The 16,163-nt window shown below is 44.3% G+C and overlaps 1 protein-coding gene across 1 annotated transcript in view; it reads left to right on the forward strand.

The window, feature by feature from the left end:
• The window catches only part of LOC144824883 (cytokine receptor common subunit beta-like), a 214,533-nt gene that overhangs the window by 127,569 nt on the left and 70,801 nt on the right, over window positions 1-16,163 (forward strand). The gene's annotated exons all lie outside the window — the stretch shown is intronic.

Raw genomic sequence — 16,163 nt, forward strand, 5'->3', positions numbered from 1 at the left:
TAAGAGACTGGCATGACATACTCAGACTATAGCTTTAATGTAACTCATGGAATTCTCAGGGATTCACAGTGCTATGGGGCAAGACACTAAACTGAGCTTAATGCAAAATTAATTTTTTAAGGATTCTTTGGCGAGTGGCATGTCTGGCAGAAGAAAAATATGGATTGTCTCAAAATGCAGGTACTATGCAATTGCCCTAGCTTTGCAAAGGTAGACCATAACGATTTAAACTCATCCTTTTAATTTCCCATAGATGTCCAGTTCATCACTTTAAGGACACTTTATAAGTGGGTTGGTAGTCCCAATTCGGCTGAAAACTCCTGTGAAGCCGTGCTTCAGGACACATGCCCACCTGCTAAAGCATGTGGAATATCTGCCCAGAAAAAGGGCCTGATAAACAGTAAAACATGCAGCTAAAAGCTTGATGCTATTGCATCCTGTATGTTATTCCTCATTCCAAGTCAGAAACTGGTATTGGCCTACCAATGATGTGGTAAATCTTCCCAGTAACAGTAATACTGTTTGTGCCACCACAGCACCCTTTTTACTTTGGGGATTAAGCTTTCTTAAACATCCTAGCTCTAATCACTATCCCTAAAGCAGAGTGGAAACTGGTGTAATTTGTTCCCCTTCTAGAGAGGTATTGGTGATCCAGTGTTAAAGTAGCACTTTTGAAGCAGAAAACACAAATATAAGAAAACAAGTTATTTACCTGTAACTGCAGATTACAGTATTAATATCTTTCATAGATTCACATGCTTGAATCATTCAGTCGTTGAAGTGGGAGTCCCACTATACCATAACAAAGCAGTGTGTATCACTATCACAGGCAACAATGGTAATGAACAATCACTTAGATAGCCTATCTATATCCTTTTTAAAAAAGGGCCAAACTTCAAACTTTAACCAATCAAGCGATATCACCCTCTAGAACTCCCAAGGGAAGCTGATTCCCTCAGATTTTCGAGCAAAAGTGGGAATAAATAATCCATAGCTATAAGGGGAGCCTTTCAGGAGAGGTGGGTGGGTCGCATGTGAATCTACGAAGGACACCCAATACTGGAGAACTGCAGCTACAGGTAAATAACTCATTTCCGTCTCCAGTATTGGATCTTTCATGAGTACACATACTTGACTTAGGATACCAAGCAGTTTTGTAGTTAAACATCTTGTAAGATAAGTACCCATTGAGGATGGTGGGTAACAGTTTAACATATAAATACATCAACACACTTTATATAAAAAAATAAACATGTTGTTTACAACATTATTTGCAGATTAACATATGTGTATATATATATATATATATATATACAAATACGTACATAAAATATGTACTTGTAAATAATCATAAATAAGTACATACAGGAACAGAGGCTCACCTTATTGGAACAGATGTTGTAACTCTGTCTGTCCAAAGGCTGCATCACTGCACTGCGCCAATTCTAGGCAGTAGTGCTGCATGAAAGTATGTGTGCTTTTCCACGTTGCAGCACAGCATATTTTCTCCAGCGGAATGCCTGCAATAAGGCAGCTGAAGTGAACACTGCCCTCATCAAGTGAGCCTTTGCTGTGAGAAGTTTGCCAGCCTAGGAGTGGCAAAACTGGATGGCGGCAGAAATCCACCTTACGAAGGTTGCCTTTGTGACTGAATTACCCTGTTGAGTTTGCCCACAAGACACTAACAGTTGATCAGTTTTCCAAAGGCGTTTAGTACAATGCAAGTAGAATTTTAGGCATCTTTTAATGCCAAGCATATGGAGAGATCTTTCTGCGGTTCAGTCATAGAATATCAATGGAAAAAACTTTGATATAAAAAATATTGAAAAATAAATATGGATAACAAAAATATCAACTCCCATACCTACACAGGTAAGTACAAAAATATTGAATACAAATATCAATGTTAAAAATATGGATGTACAAAATATCGATTGTAAAAAATATATAAAATAAGACTATATATATTTATTATATTAAATATTATTATTAATTTTAACAAAATAAAACACATTGCATGTACATTTTTACAAAATATTACAAATAAACTTCATTAAATAAAAAATACACAAACATAATAATTTATACATATATATATACGAACTTTAAAGTAATTAATAAACTATCTCTTTATTTTAAAACTTTAAAATTATATAAAAATAAAAGATATACCTATAAATAATTTAAAATATAAAAACATTCTACAATAAATTGAAACATTAAACTATGAAAAAATATTGAAACTTAAATTGCCCATTACAATCAATGCAACAGTAGGCAAAGTGTTGGATTGCAAAATATTTAAATTTACTATTCCAACTTCAGTGAGTGCAACAGTAGGGAAAGTGTTGGATAGCGGAGATGTAAAAATTACTCTTCCCACTCCAGTGGGAGCAACAGCAGGGAAAGTGTTGGATAGCGGAGGGGAAAAAAATACTATTCTCACTCCAGTGAGTGCAACCGTAGGGAAAATGTTGGATAGCGGAGGGATAAAAATTACTTGCTATTTCCACTCCAGTGACTACAACAGTACGATAAGTGTTGGATAGCGGAGAGGTAACAAAATACAATGCCCACTCCAAAGAGTGCAACAGTAGGGACAGTGTTGGATAGCGGAGGGGTAAAAATTACTATTACCACTCCAGTAAGAGCAGCAGTAGGGAAAGTGTTAGATAGCGGAGGGGAAACAATTATTATTCCCACTCCAGAGACTGTAACAGTAGGGAAAGTGTTGGACAGCAGAGATGTAAAAATTACTATTCCAACTCTAATGAGTGCAACAGTAGGGAAGGTGCTGCATAGCGGAGGGGTTAAAATGTATAGTCCAACTCCAGTGAGTGCAACAATAGGCAAAGTGCTGGATAGCAGAGGGGTAACAATTATCATTCCCACTCCAGTGAATGCAACAGTAGGGAAAGTGTTGGATACCGTAGAAAAAAATTACTATTCACACTCAAACACTTAAAAAACACCTTGTATATATTAAAAAATAAAAACAATAATACACATTTATAAACCATGTTAAACAATTAAAATTAAATGTATTAAACATAGAAAGAACACATATAATATTAATTACATATAAAAAAAACCTTACAAATACTATAACATAATAAATACATTTACAAATAAATATTTCTTTTAAACTAGAAATATTTACAAACAAAACAATTAATTACAAAATAAATGTATTATTTGTATTTCCTAAGCTATAACACCACACCAATAACAAAACACTTAACATTTTTAATTTACATTTATTTACATATTTACTATAATTAGTAATCAATAAAGAAATATTAGTAATAAAAAAACTATAAACATTAATTTACTACACACTTTAACACTATAATTTCCACAACACAAACCTAAATTAAACTATAAAATAATCAAACACAATAAAAACGTATTTTAAAATTAAGAACAATTGCTATTAACAACGAATAATTAAATAATTAAAATGTATTTAATACCCACCTTTTACCCCTTTAAAATTAAATATAACAAAAATAATTTAAAAATTACCCCAAATAATTATCTATTAACATTAACTATATATTAATTAAACACACATTACTTCCCACCCTTTACACTTATAAATACCACAAAACACACCTCAAATTAATTACCCAATCACCATAATTATTTACCAATTAATTAATTACAAGTAATTAACAACCAATTATTAATTCATCAATTAAAAATAAATTACTTCCTCCCCGAATTTATTCGCATTAGCAATGGAGCCGCTGGCCTCATGGGTTCGAATTGATGCACGGGTGAAGGGATTTGAATGGCTGGGGGTGTTTTCGGATCGGATCACCCTTTAAGCAGACAATGTTCATTTCTTCTTAATGGATCCACATCGGACGGGCCCCTGAATTCGCCGCATAATGCAGATATTTGGTCAACACTCGGGGCTATATATGAATGCTTAGAAGTCGATACTGTGGTCCATTTGTGGTGGCTCAAAAATGGGCTTTTGGACGAGTGTGGTCTTCAGAGTGTGGAAAGAATCAATGCGAAGATGGAGTCGTGGAGACAACTGACAAGGGAGACACCCGTCTGGCAGAGTGGCCTCATGCCACAAGTGTCCACATTAGCGTGGTTTAAACAATGGGACGCCATAGGCATTTCCACATTGGGGAATGTCATGCATGGTATCACCATGAAGTCTTTTAAGGAGCTCAGAAATGAGTTTGCTATGCCGTACACACAATTTTATAAATATAAATACCTGCAACTGAGACATGCCTTATCACCATATATTGCACATTTGGAATCTCTCCAGGAGTTTAACCCAGTTGAGGCAAAGGTTTTTATGGGGAATTTAGGAGATCATAAGACTGCAAAGATATATCAAACATTAGTGATGAACCTCTCCACGACTTTAGATTCACTTCGGGAAAAATGGCAGACGGATAGTGACGATTGGAGAGAGGCCTTGGAATCCCCGAGGTATGCGGCAATAGCATCTTGCCTCAGACTTGAACAGTTTAAGTATTTACATCTTGCTTATTTTACCAGATTCCGGCTTTGGAGGGCGGGCTGATAGATTCCCCTTTGTGCCTACGATGTGGCAGTGAGGAAGGCACACTTCTGCATACCATTGGGGATTGTACCGCACTTGGCAGATTTTGGAGGGGAGTTACTTGTTGTTTATCAGAAGTGCTGGGTTGGGACATACCTCTCTCTCCTAAACTTGTTCTTTTGCATATCACGGACACAATTGGGGGAAATATCTATAAAAGACACCTATTATTCTTAGGTTTTACCCTGGCAAAAAGAGATATTTTGAGGGCATGAAAGGATCCGGCTCTGCCTAAATTGGATGCTTGGAAGGCTGGCCTTGGCTGTTGTATGGGCTAAATACTAAAATACATAATAATAAAAACGACATTTTGAAAACTATATTTTTGCAAACGATATTAAACACTTCGATATTTTTAAAATCAATATTACTTACCTTAATTCGATATTCTTGACCTCGATATTCATGCTGTCGATATTTCTGAACTGCATGAACCAAAAATTGGTCGGGAGGGTTTGATCTCACAATACTTAAATGATAAGGGACTTCAAATTCCCTTGTACTGGGAACAAAATTCTCAACATTAATTTTTAATCTACAAAGATGATCGCATACCTGATCATAGACACGAATACCAATTTTATTTGTAGTAATTCTTTATGCAAATAAATGCTTTTATATAATCCTATCAATAACATACAAAATACACATATATCTACAACAAATATATACAACTGACAAAAGAACAACAGACAATAGTCCTATACAAAACCTTTTGACCCAGAAGGTCACACTAAGGAAGTCCAGAGCCCCCCTATTTGTTCAGGGGGTACACTTAGAGGTGGTCCTGTATGTACACAATCGGTTCAGACAGACCCAGAACCTAAATTCTAATATTGTGTTGAATCAAAATCAAATAATTTAACAAATATCCTCAGACTCCTCTTGTCAAATATGACCCGGATGCTTTTCGGCCTCCAGATATCTTGGCCTCCTCAGGACAAGGGTGAAATGAAACATCCTAGAAAAATACACAAAAGTTAACTACACAGGTATAACACCTATAGCTGTCACTAATCTCTGTGCCACCATGGTCCAAAGTGCATGTCACCAACCAAGTGAATAAAGGAATAAAACCAGAAACCAGACAGTGTATGAAAATGCAGGCATGCGCTCCAGTGAGGGCTAGGACAGAATAAAACATCTCATATGAAACAAAGAATTGAAGGAGGAGAAGGAAAGCTAGAGAGCAACAAGCTCGAGAAACACATTCATAACAAACTACCTTCACCTTCCCCTCGTGAAGGAACCGGAGATTAGAAAAACCTAAGGTTAAACTTACTAATATCCCACTCTTTGCGATGCATTAAATTGCAACTGGGAAATTAAAGAAGTAGGTATCTTAAACCATAAAGGTGATCTTACGCGGTGTCAATGTTAAAAGTCATTTTCCAATGTACATCGTAAAACAACCATGTCGGGGAAGCGTGAGTCTCTTACCTCCAGGACCGGAGAAAAATTCTCAGTCAATGGGCGCCCAACCGGAGAGGTCAACCAACGTCTCTTTCCTTTCAAACAATATACCGACTCTGCCAAAAACAACAACTACAAATGCTAAAGTTCAAATCTGGCGTCCGACGCGCTCCGTATTTAAAGCCACAACCAGCACTAAATCAATACGTCGTGTAACTACATACCTGCATTCCTACGTGAATTAAAGACTGATAAGGCACTCGTGCACGACTTCATCCAGACAAGCACCGGGGATTCAAACGGGCGCCATTAAAGTATACAGCGTCAGTGTCCCACGTGATCGGACCCTGGTGCCCCACGTGATCGGTCTTAGTCAATGAAATGAAAAACAGATTAAGAGATCCTAATCTTGCCCACAAGATGACCCATGGCCGCGAAACCCCTGACAACAGAAAAACCAAGGAAAGAAACAAATCAGGCTCATTTAAATATAAAAACCAAAAAATAACCCACAATGGAGGATACTCATAAAAAATACCAAAAAATAAAAATAAGGAAAAATAAAAATAAAGAAAGTGCCTCCGTACTCAAATACTTCGAAGTACATATATATATATCGAACAGAGATCTATATGTCCGTCTTCAAATCAATACATCTACACCCCCACAAATCTACGGGGTAAACTACAACTGAAAAAAATAAAAAGATTAAAAGATACAAATTCACCGCAGCAAGAGGCAACAACAAGTTGGGACCCATGTCAGCACAGAGATAGACTTCCAATCTATAAAAAAACTCCTTGAATGTGTATATTCCAGACTTATGAATGAATATTCCTTATCATACAAATGTACACATATATACAAAAAATATATTCACAAGAAATACATGGGAAAGCAGCATACGTGACAAATTGCTTAGCTCTATACAGTACTAAATGCAAATATGTAGTTCATTAAACAATGAACACTACATTCTGTTGTGTATCAAGAGATCATAGACTGAAACCATAGAATTCAGATGAGTGCCCATATCTCATCACAATCATTTAAACCAAGAGTTGAGGTATGATACTTTTCTATCATACGAGCCTCCAATCTATTCAGGCTTGTAAAGTCACCTTATTTTGGGATTTGATCACTAGAAGCACTGATCACCTAATGTAATTTTCACTGTGACTCTGCTCATTGAAATGTTGAACCAAGGGAGCTCCCTGTGTGTTACAACGAATTCTGGATTGATGTTGCATTATCCTCATTTTCACAGCTTGTGTTGTCTGTCCTATATACACTTTATCACAAGGGCATAAAAGGCAATAAACAACATTTTTCGTATTACAATTTGAGAAGCTGTTCTGAATGTGCTTCATATTGTTCAACATCACACATTTTGAATTGGTCGTATGTGGACATACCCCACAGTTACACTTAAAATGCCCAATGACCGGTGGGAGACCTAACACATTTCCTATGTCCCCCTTGTGTTGTATTTCGCGGGCTGCCTTTACTAGGTGTTGTCGTATATTTTTTCCTTTACAGAACAGCGGTTTGGGAATGTCATATTGTTGGATAAGTCTCCAATTCCTCAGAATAATCTGTTTGATCTTATTAGCTTTCGGATTATATGTCAACACACATGCTATCCAGTCAGATGTCTGTTTTTCCTTGGCAGTCAAAGTTCCGCGAGGCGTAAACCACGCTCTTTTAAGCGCAGTTCTCACTAGCTTCCTGGGGTAACCTTGATTACATAGCTTGATTTGTAATTTTTCCGCATTTTTGAAATAGTCCTTTTTATTCGAGCAATTTCGACGGGTCCTTAAAAATTGGCCATACAGCAAATTTTCTTTTAAGGATCCAGGATGGCCACTTGAAAAGTGTAATAATGTATTACGGTCCATAGGTTTAGTAAACAAACAAACTTCTAGGGACCCGTCGTTATTGCATACATACACATCCCAAAAATTAATTTAATTTTGGTGTTACTGTAGGTGATGGTAAAGTTAAGATCAACCGAACGTGTATTTAGCCAATTATGGAACAACAGGAGTGATTCCTGTGTTCCTGACCATATCATAAAAATATCGTAGATGAAACGAATCCATCGAACAATATTAGATACGTAAGGTGTGGCTTCCTGAAAAATGTAATTCTGTTTAAAGGCGTCCATTACCAGATTAGCAATCTCTGGGGCAAAACAACAGCCCATTGCCACACCTTTAACTTGGATGTACAACTCATCCTTAAAAGCGAAAAAATTATTTCTCAGGCAAATGTTGGCCAAAGCTGAAATGTACTCAGTGGGTACATTGTGTGGTCTAGGTCTCCCCTCTAAAACTCACCCCATCACTAGTAGAGACTCGTCTTGTGGTATATTGGTGTACAAACTTTCGATATCGAAAGTGACCAACAACTGTTGGTCACCATCAAATATCGAATTTTCCACTTTAGATATAAAATCCATGGTGTCTCTGATGTAGGCTTTCGTCAAAGGCACAAAAGGCTTCAGGATAACGTCAATATATTTGGCTAGGGGCTCCAACAAGGAGCCACAAGCCGCAATAATAGGTCACCCTGGGGGGTGTTGGGTGTCTTTATGAATTTTGGGCAATGCATAAATATTAGGAATTTTAGATGTAGTGATGTTCAAATAATCATATTCTTTTTTACAGGTCAACCCATCTTCTAAAGCCTTAGTTGTCAGATGTAAAATGTGGGCTTTTAGGCCAGAAGTAGGATTATCAGTAATCCGACGATAATGTTCAATATTTCTAAATTAGTTAAGTACCACATTATCATAGTTATTGGCATCCCAAAGTACAATCCCTCCCCCCTTATGCCTCCCCCTTATCGATATTTCTGTGCCACAATATGTGCAACTCGATATTTGTGCAACTCGATATTTTGTACTCAAAATTCATTCTGTCTCTGCACCCTTTCTGCTGGTGATATCGGATTTGGGACAAATGTTGGTAGTATGATAGGTTCGTTGAGATGGAACTTTGGGAACACATTTTGGATTTGTTCTGAGTAGGACATAGTCATCAGTGAAACGTAAGAAGGGATCCTGTGTTTGGAAAAGCCTGAATTTCGCTTACTCTTTTAGCTGAAGTGAGCGCCAACAGCAAAGCTACCTTCCATGTGAGAAACTTGAGATATGGTCTGTGAATGGGTTCAAGTGGAGGTCTCATAATCTGAGAGAGGACTACATTGAGATGCAATTCTGGGGGAGGAGCTTAGACTGAAGGAACAGCTCTGAACAACCCCTTCATGAATTGTTTGATGATTCTTGTGGAGCAGAGAGATAGAGAGTGGGAAGGGCATCTATATCTTGATATCACAGCAAGATCAATCAATCAATCAATCATGGCACTTGTATAGCGCACTACTCACCCGGAAGGGTCTCAAGGCGCTTGGGGGAAGGGGTATGCTACTGCTCGAACAGCCAGGTCTTGAGTTGTCTCCTGAAGGCGAGATGGTCTTGTGTCAGCCGAAGGTGGATGGGGAGGGAGTTCCAAGTCTTGGCAGCCAGGTAGGAGAAGGATCTTCCTCCGGCGGTGGCTCTTCGGATGCGTGGTACGGCGGTGAGGGCGAGGCTGGTGGACCGTAGCTGGCGGGTGGGCGTGTAGAAGGTCAGGCGATCGTTGAGGTACTTGGGGCCCAGGTCGTGGAGAGACTTGTGTGCGTGGGTGAGGAGCCGGAACGTGATCCTCTTGTTGACTGGGAGCCAGTGCAGGTCTTTCAGGTGGCCAGAGATGTGGCTGCGTCGGGGGATGTTCAGGATGAGTCGTGCGGAGGCGTTCTGGATGCGTTGGAGTTTGGTCTGTAGCTTGGCTGTGGTTCCCGCGTAGAGGGTGTTTCCGTAGTCTAGTCGGCTGGTGACGAGTGCTTGGGTGACCGTCTTCCTGGTGTCGGTCGGGATCCATCGGAAGATCTTTCGGAGCATACGCAGGGTGTTGAAGCACGATGAGGAGACGGCGTTGACTTGTCTGGTCATCGAGAGGGAAGAGTCCAGGATGAAGCCCAGGTTGCGTGCGTGATCGGTTGGCTTGGGTGCGGTGCCCAGGGCAGGGGGCCACCAGGAGTCGTCCCAGGCGGAGGGCGATGGTCCCAGGATGAGGACTTCCGTCTTGTCTGAGTTCAGTTTCAGGCGGCTGTTCTTCATCCACTCGGCGACGTCTTTCATCCCTTCGTGTAGGCAGGTTCTGGCGGTGTCGGGGTCTCTGGTGAGGGAGAGTATCAGCTGGGTGTCGTCGGCGTACGAGATGATGTTGAGGTTGTGTTGGCATGCGATGGCTGCAAGAGGTCTCATGTAGACGTTGAAGAGGGTGGGGCTGAGAGAGGATCCTTGCGGAACGCCGCAGATGACTTAGGTGGCCTCGGAACGAAACGGGGGGAGGCGGACTCTCTGTGTTCTTCCTGCGAGGAACGAGGTGATCCAGTGCCTTCTCTTGGATGCCGATGTTGCTGAGGCGTTGAACTAGGGTGCGGTGGCAGACAGTGTCGAATGCTGCAGAGAGGTCCAGGAGGATGAGTGCCGCTGTTTCCCCGTTGTCGAGCAGGGCTCGGATGTCGTCGGTGGCTGCGATGAGGGCGGTCTCGGTGCTGTGGTTGGCTCTGAAACCGGACTGCGAGGGGTCGAGGGATCCGTTCGTCTCGAGGAAGGCGGCTAGCTGTCTGTTGACGATCTTCTCGATGACTTTAGCAGGGAAAGGGAGGAGCGAGATGGGGCGGAAGTTTTTGAGGTCGGTGGAGTCCGCAGTTGGTTTCTTCAGAAGAGCGCTGAGCTCGGCGTGCTTCCAGCTCTCCGGGAAGGTGGCGGTGTGTTGAAGGAGGTGTTGATGATGTTCCGGAGTTGGGGTGCGATGGTGGAGTCGGCCTTGTTGAAGACGTGGTGTGGGCAGGGGTCGGTCGGTGATCCGGAGTGGATGGTGTTCATCGTGCGGGCTGTGTCCTCGGTGGTCACCGTGGCCCAGGTGCGGAGGGTGGTGGTGGGGGGTGTTGGTTCGACGGTGGGGTGCGTGGGTGGGGCGCTGAAGCTGTTGTGGATGTCGGCGATCTTGCGGTGGAAGAACGAGGCGAGGGAGTCGCAGAGGTCTTGTGACGGAGTGATGTCGTTGTTGCCGGTGCAGGGGTTGGAGAACTCCTTGACGATGTTGAAGAGTTCCTTGCTGTCGTGGGAATTGTTGATCAATCGTTCCTTCAGGGATTTCTTCTTGGTGGTGCGGATAAGCTAGTGGTGCTTGCGGGTGGCGTGTTTGAGGGCGGTCATGTTGTCGGTTGTCCGGTCGAGGAGCCAGGCTTTCTCGAGGGTGCGGCAGGTCTTCTTGGAGTCCTTGAGTTCGTCGGTGAACCAGAATGCCTTCTTGCTTCTGGGTCTGCTGGGAGGGTTCTTCAGTGGTGCAAGGTCGTCGGCGCAGGCGGTCAGCCACTGCGTGAAGTTGCGGGCTGCTTCGTTGGGGTCCGTTGCGCTGGCGGGTGGGTTCTGGCTGAGGGAGGTGGTGAGTTGGTCAGCGGTGATCTTGCTCCAGCTTCTGTGGGGAACCTGAGGCGGGTGGTGGTGGGTCGTGGTTCTTCTGAAGCTGAAGTGGACGCAGCTGTGGTCGGTCCAGTGGAGTCCGGTGGAGTGGCTGAAGGTGATGTGCTTGCTGGATGAGAAGATGGGGTCAAGCGTGTGGCCGGCGTAGTGGGTGGGGGTGTTGACCAGTTGCTTGAGTCCGAGGTTGGCGAGGTTGTCCAGCAGGGCGGCGGTGTTGCGGTCCTTGTTGTTCTCCAGGTGGAAGTTGAGGTCTCCAAGGAGGATGTAGTCGGCGGAGGGGAGGGCGTGTGGGCTGATGAAGTCTGTGATGTCTTCGCTGAATTGTGTGCGTGGTCCCGGGAGTCTGTAGACGAGGGTGCCTCTGAGGGTCGTCTTTGGGTCGGTGTGAATCTGGAAGTGGAGATGCTCTGCTGCGGCGAAGGTGTCGTTGGGGTCGGTCGTGATGCGGATGGTGTTCCTGTGGACGATGGCGATGCCTCCCCCGGTCTGGTTGACGCGGTCCCTCCTGATGATCTTGTATCCGTCCGGGATGGTGATGGCGATGTCGGGGGCTGAGGAGACGTTCATCCAAGTTTCCGTGAGGAAGGCGACGTCTGGTGATGTTGTGTCGAGGAGGTTCCAGAGTTCCACGGCGTGTCTGTGGACGGAGCGGGTGTTGAGTAGGATGCACTTCAAGTGGTTGCTGCTGGAGCTTGGCTTGGCGGGTGCGGAGCAGGTCCGGAGGCAGGTCCGGAGGCAGGTGAATTTGCAGGTTGTGCAGGTGAAGGGTCCGTGGGTGCGTCTCGGGGTGGCTCGGTAGCAGGCAGGGTTCCGGCCGGCATTGAGTGCGTTGAGGGCGGCGGCGTCGTAGGTCCGTCGGGTCGTCTTGCGTCGGTGGGGGCCAGGGGTCCTGGCGCTGGGCGCGGGCCAGGCGCGGACGGGCGCAGACGGGCTTGCCTTTGGCGCGCCTTCGGCGCACAATCGGCACGCCCGCTGCGCGTTAACGCTGCACGTGGGTGGGGGCGTCATAAGAAGGGAGCCGGTAGGGAGGGTCCGCTGGGTGGCGGGAGCGTGGGGTCTAATCGGCTGTCGGGGGGGCGGGGCCGCAGGGAGGCAGCAGCGGGAAAATCGAGTGCGGGCTGGCGGCGGCTCGGCGGCGGCTGGGGCGCCTGAAGGAGATGCGGTCAGCGTGGAGAGCGGCAAGCCAGGTAAGGTAGCAGGTAGCAGGGTCAAGAGGAGCGTGGGGCGACCAGGCCTGTTAAAGGCGCAGTGGTCGCTCCCCTTAATGGAGGCATGCACCAAACAAGATTTAGCAAGTTAAAGGAGATGAGACAGAATCTGCTCAGGTGATGCCTCTAAAGGATGCAGGTTAAATTGCTGACACCATAGACAGAACCATTTCCATTTTAATTTGTACGTTTTGATAGTGGCTTCCGCTCTTGCTTTTGCTAGAATATCCCTGCAGTCCTGAAGGATATTCAAATCTCGGAATTCATGGAATTCAGGAGCCATGCACATAAGTGGAGAGAGGCTGGGTCTGGATGCAGAACTTTGCCCAGGTTCATTGTCAAAAGAGCTGGTGTTGTCTGTAGGCCAATGGGATTGGACTCCGACAGCAGGAGAAGATCCGTTAACCAGTGTTGTGTGGGCCATTTGGGAGCAAACAGGATGAGGCGACAGAATTCCACTTTCATTTTGTTGAGAACCTTCAGTATTAGTGGGAAGGAGAGGAAAGCATATGCATAGATCCCAGACCATCTGATCAAAAAGGCATTCCCTCACGACCCTGGGAGCAGGTACCGACTGGAGTGGACTTGGTGTTCTCGTTGGTCGCGAAGAGATCCTGTGCTGGCTGTCCCCATAGTGAGAATATTTTGTTCAGCCCTGACTAATTCAGTTCCCACTCATGACATCTGTGCTTGCTTGGCTCCACTGAGTGTGTCCACCTAGGTATTGTTTAGGCTGGATACGTGCCCGGCTCTCAGAGAGATGTTGTGACTTCTGAGCCAGCTCCAGAGCTGTTGGGCTTCCTGGGACAGTGTGTGCGATCTTGTGCCTCCTTGATTGTTGACATAATGCATGCTGGTTGTATTGTCTGTACCTACCAGCATGGATGACCTTGCAGTCCTTGGGAGGAACGCTTACAAGGTAAGAAAGATGGCTTTTAATTCTAGGCAGTTGATATGCATGTTTATCTGAAGTGCAGACCACTTTCCTTGGATTTGTAGGTCTTGAAGATGACTGTCCCAGCCGTCCATGGAGGCATCTGTAGTTATGACGAATTAGGGTATTCGCGGCAAAACCGTTAGGCCCTTGGAGAGATTGGAGATCTGAGACCACCAAGCTAGTGTCTCCACCATTGTTGAGGTGATGTTAATTAGATTGCCGAAGGACCCTTCAGTCTGGATCCACTGTTTCCGAAGTTCCTCTCTTAACTGACTCCTTTTCAGGCGTGCAAGAGGGACCAGATATATTGAGGAGGATATCATGCTCATCAGTGACTTGTACAGGCGCACTGAAAGTGACTTTGTTCTGAAAGGCTTGATGCCCAGATGTGCTAGTCTGTGTTGTCTGTCCTGTGTAAGAAAAGCTTTGTTTTGGATTGTATTGAGGATGGAGCCTAGAAACAGTATCCTCCGTTTCGGAGTAGTTGTTGACTTTTGATGATTGACAGAGAGACCCAGCTTGCGAAGGACAGAGAGGTGAGCTTTTGTGGCTTTGGACGCTTGCGATGGTGTTGGAGCTTTTAGCAGCCAGTCGTCCAGATAGGGAAACACTTGAAGACCTTCCTTTCTGAATGTGACTGCTACTGGAGCTAGGCATTTGGTAAAAATGCGGGGAGGTGATTTGAGGCCAAATGGGAGAACTCTGAACTGGTAATGGGTGCTGGCTACGGTAAAACAAAGATATTTGTGGTGTTAGGGATATATGGGAATATGGAAGTATGCATCCTGTAAGTGCAGAGTTGTCATATAATCTCCTTGGTTCAGGAGATCTCACAGAGGGAGAACATGCAGAATGATTGTTTCCACAAGAATTTGATCAACTTACTGAGGTCTAGAATGCGTCTCCATGCCCCTGATTTCATTCTGATTAAGAAACACTGGGAGTAAAAACCCATACCCTTCTGGGAGGACAGAACGTTTTCAACTGCTCCCTTGGCAAGCATGATGAGGGCTTCTTTATGAGCAAGTGAAGAGGGGAGTGTGTGTCCCTTGGTGGATTGCTGGCTAGTCTTTGGATAAACGCCTGGGTATGGCCATAGGTGACGAGGTCCAATACCCAACTGTCTGAAGTGATCTGACAACAATGGTGGAGGTAATTGGTAATGTTTGCACCCACGAGATGGGAGGAAGTGGAAGTAGCCGGTTCCTGATAGAGGGCACGGTTTACAATCTGTGTCTTTACTCTGGGCCGTGGGTGATGGGTGGTATGGCTGCTGTTGTTAAGGTGCTCTGTATTGAGAGTGAAATGGCTCAAAATGTTGGGAGAGTTGGCATTCTTCTCTGTAGGTTGAAAACCCTCTTCCATGTGCCCCTCGAAAGTCCATATTCTTGAATTGCAGCATACCAAGTGCCCTGGCCGTGTCTTTGTCCGTTTTGATGACCAACAGAGCATCATCTTCATGCTTCCCAAATAGTCTATCTCCATCGTAGGCCATATCCAGAATGTCTGACTGGACTTCTGGTCTGAACGTGGGCGCTTTTAGCCAAACCTGTCGCTTTAAGACTGCTGCACCAGCGAAACCCGGTGGAGGTTATGTCCACTGCACAGTCTATGATTTTAGCTGACTTGCTCACCCTCTTGTAATATTTTCCTTGCTTCTGATTTTCTTTCTTCAGGCATAAGGTCAATGCAATCCCCAATGTCCGATCACATCTGACGATCATGGCGTCCCAAGATTGCTACCGAAATTGCTGCACAAACTAGAATGGTAGACATGCCGATTTGAAGGATTCTTAGAACGACATTGCGCTGACTGTGATATGACTAAGTCCGGTTTGGGATGTCCTGTGAGGTAGAAGGGAGAAACTTCTGGAGTCTTGTATTTTTTTTCAATGTGAAGTAATACCGCTGGCACCGTTGCCGGGTTCTTCATTATTTTAAAGCCTTCCTACCATATATTATCTATGATGGGGATTGTTCTGACTGATTTGAATATCTGTTCTTTGAAATCATACAGAAAGCAGTCGGACTGCTTGGCTGAGACTGGTAGGTGAAATCTTTTGGCAGCGCGGTGCATTAAGTTGTGAAAACCTCCAATGTTCTCCGGAGGAGAGTTAGCTGGAAATGGTGCTGGAGGTGATGGAGTGGGGACTAGATTATCATCCCATTCGTCACAGGGAGTCTGAGGGTCTGGGATTTCGCCATCCTCCCGATTATCATCTGTTGACGATGGGTCGTTCCTTGGCAGTGCTGCCATGTTAAAAGCGGGTGACATCACGGCTGTGATCAGTGGAGGAAGGGGCCTTGGGGTTACAGAGGAAGTAGGCTGAGTGGAACCACTGGCCGTTCCTGTGGAGGTTCCAGAAACCTCTTGCAATAGTCCTGCAACATGGCCTGTAAATCTTGAAAAGTGATATAGGTACTTAAACATCCCCTGACTCAGCTGTGGTTTAGTTTAATACTGATAATGCTGCTCAT

This window comes from Lissotriton helveticus, chromosome 1_1 (assembly GCF_964261635.1).
Source record: "Lissotriton helveticus chromosome 1_1, aLisHel1.1, whole genome shotgun sequence".
NCBI lineage: Eukaryota > Metazoa > Chordata > Amphibia > Caudata > Salamandridae > Lissotriton > Lissotriton helveticus.